Raw genomic sequence first — 3565 nt, 5'->3', positions numbered from 1 at the left:
GGGTTTGCCCAGATCTTGCCCATATGGGCCTCATATCGTTCTGCCCACATGAAATTGCATATGGGCTAACTCATATGGGCCCCACATGGATAAAATGTGAGCTGGGCCATCCCAGATGCTACCTGGGAATATATCAGCTGCGATGGGCTGGCAGCAGGTTCCCTGCTTTGCCCCCATAGCGTCCAGGTATATAATCATATAATACATCAGCTGCGATGGGCTGGCGGCAGGTTCCCTGCTTTGCCTTTGTAGCGTCCAGGTATATAATCATATAATACATCAGCTGCGATGGGCTGGCGGCAGGTTCCCTGCTTTGCCTTTGTAGCGTCCAGGTATATAATCATATAATACATCAGCTGCGATGGGCTGGCGGCAGGTTCCCTGCTTTGCCTTTGTAGCGTCCAGGTATATAATCATATAATACATCAGCTGCGATGGGCTAGCGGCAGGTTCCCTGCTTTGCCCCCATAGCGTCCAGGTATATAATCATATAATGCATCAGCTGCGATGGGCTAGCGGCAGGTTCCCTGCTTTGCCTTTGTAGCGTCCAGGTATATAATCATATAATACATCAGCTGCGATGGGCTAGCGGCAGGTTCCCTGCTTTGCCTCTGTAGCGTCCAGGTATATAATCATATAATATAACAGCTGCGATGGGCTGGCAGCAGGTTCTCTGCTTTGCCTCTGTAGCGTCCAGGTATATAATCATATAATATAACAGCTGCGATGGACTAGCGGCAGGTTCCCTGCTTTGCCTCTGTAGCGTCCAGGTATATAATCATATAATACATCAGTTGCGATGGGCTGGCGGCAGGTTCCCTGCTTTGCCTTTGTAGCGTCCAGGTATATAATCATATAATACATCAGCTGCGATGGGCTAGCGGCAGGTTCCCTGCTTTGCCTTTGTAGCGTCCAGGTATATAATCATATAATACATCAGCTGCGATGGGCTAGCGGCAGGTTCCCTGCTTTGCCTTTGTAGCGTCCAGGTATATAATCATATAATATAACAGCTGCGATGGGCTAGCGGCAGGTTCCCTGCTTTGCCTTTGTAGCGTCCAGGTATATAATCATATAATATAACAGCTGCGATGGGCTGGCGGCAGGTTCCCTGCTTTGCCCCCATAGCGTCCAGGTATATAATCATATAATACATCAGCTGCGATGGGCTAGCGGCAGGTTCCCTGCTTTGCCCCCATAGCGTCCAGGTATATAATCATATAATATAACAGCTGCGATGGGCTGGCGGCAGGTTCCCTGCTTTGCCCCCATAGCGTCCAGGTATATAATCATATAATACATCAGCTGCGATGGGCTGGCGGCAGGTTCCCTGCTTTGCCTTTGTAGCGTCCAGGTATATAATCATATAATACATCAGCTGCGATGGGCTGGCGGCAGGTTCCCTGCTTTGCCTTTGTAGCGTCCAGGTATATAATCATATAATACATCAGCTGCGATGGGCTAGCGGCAGGTTCCCTGCTTTGCCTTTGTAGCGTCCAGGTATATAATCATATAATACATCAGCTGCGATGGGCTGGCGGCAGGTTCCCTGCTTTGCCTTTGTAGCGTCCAGGTATATAATCATATAATACATCAGCTGCGATGGGCTAGCGGCAGGTTCCCTGCTTTGCCTTTGTAGCGTCCAGGTATATAATCATATAATATAACAGCTGCGATGGGCTGGCGGCAGGTTCCCTGCTTTGCCCCCATAGCGTCCAGGTATATAATCATATAATACATCAGCTGCGATGGGCTGGCGGCAGGTTCCCTGCTTTGCCTTTGTAGCGTCCAGGTATATAATCATATAATACATCAGCTGCGATAGGCTGGCGGCAGGTTCCCTGCTTTGCCTATGTAGCGTCCAGGTATATAATCATATAATACATCAGCTGCGATGGGCTAGCGGCAGGTTCCCTGCTTTGCCTTTGTAGCGTCCAGGTATATAATCATATAATACATCAGCTGCGATGGGCTAGCGGCAGGTTCCCTGCTTTGCCTTTGTAGCGTCCAGGTATATAATCATATAATATAACAGCTGCGATGGGCTAGCGGCAGGTTCCCTGCTTTGCCTTTGTAGCGTCCAGGTATATAATCATATAATATAACAGCTGCGATGGGCTAGCGGCAGGTTCCCTGCTTTGCCCCCTTAGCGTCCAGGTATATAATCATATAATACATCAGCTGCGATGGGCTAGCGGCAGGTTCCCTGCTTTGCCCCCATAGCGTCCAGGTATATAATCATATAATACAACAGCTGCGATGGGCTGGCGGCAGGTTCCCTGCTTTGCCCCCATAGCGTCCAGGTATATAATCATATAATACATCAGCTGCGATGGGCTTGCGGCAGGTTCCCTGCTTTGCCTTTGTAGCGTCCAGGTATATAATCATATAATACATCAGCTGCGATGGGCTAGCGGCAGGTTCCCTGCTTTGCCCCCATAGCGTCCAGGTATATAATCATATAATACATCAGCTGCGATGGGCTAGCGGCAGGTTCCCTGCTTTGCCTTTGTAGCGTCCAGGTATATAATCATATAATACATCAGCTGCGATGGGCTAGCGGCAGGTTCCCTGCTTTGCCTCTGTAGCGTCCAGGTATATAATCATATAATATAACAGCTGCGATGGGCTGGCGGCAGGTTCCCTGCTTTGCCTTTGTAGCATCCAGGTATATAATCATATAATACATCAGCTGCGATGGGCTAGCGGCAGGTTCCCTGCTTTGCCTTTGTAGCGTCCAGGTATATAATCATATAATATATCAGCTGTGATGGGCTAGCGGCAGGTTCCCTGCTTTGCCTTTGTAGCGTCCAGGTATATAATCATATAATATAACAGCTGCGATGGGCTGGCGGCAGGTTCCCTGCTTTGCCTTTGTAGCGTCCAGGTATATAATTATATAATACATCAGCTGCGATGGGCTAGCGGCAGGTTCCCTGCTTTGCCTTTGTAGCGTCCAGGTATATAATCATATAATACAACAGCTGCGATGGGCTAGCGGCAGGTTCCCTGCTTTGCCTTTGTAGCATCCAGGTATATAATCATATAATATAACAGCTGCGATGGGCTGGCAGCAGGTTCCCTGCTTTGCCCCCATAGCGTCCAGGTATATAATCATATAATACATCAGCTGCGATGGGCTGGCGGCAGGTTCCCTGCTTTGCCCCCGTAGCTCCAGGTATATAATCATATAATACATCAGCTGCGATGGGCTAGCGGCAGGTTCCCTGCTTTGCCCCCATAGCGTCCAGGTATATAATCATATAATACATCAGCTGCGATGGGCTAGCGGCAGGTTCCCTGCTTTGCCTTTGTAGCGTCCAGGTATATAATCATATAATACATCAGCTGCGATGGGCTAGCGGCAGGTTCCCTGCTTTGCCTCTGTAGCGTCCAGGTATATAATCATATAATATAACAGCTGCGATGGGCTGGCGGCAGGTTCCCTGCTTTGCCTTTGTAGCGTCCAGGTATATAATCATATAATACATCAGTTGCGATGGGCTAGCGGCAGGTTCCCTGCTTTGCCTTTGTAGCGTCCAGGTATATAATCATATAATATAAC

Source organism: Brienomyrus brachyistius, unplaced genomic scaffold (assembly GCF_023856365.1).
Source record: "Brienomyrus brachyistius isolate T26 unplaced genomic scaffold, BBRACH_0.4 scaffold42, whole genome shotgun sequence".
In the NCBI taxonomy this organism is placed as follows: Eukaryota; Metazoa; Chordata; class Actinopteri; order Osteoglossiformes; family Mormyridae; genus Brienomyrus; species Brienomyrus brachyistius.
This window is presented reverse-complemented; position numbering follows the sequence as displayed.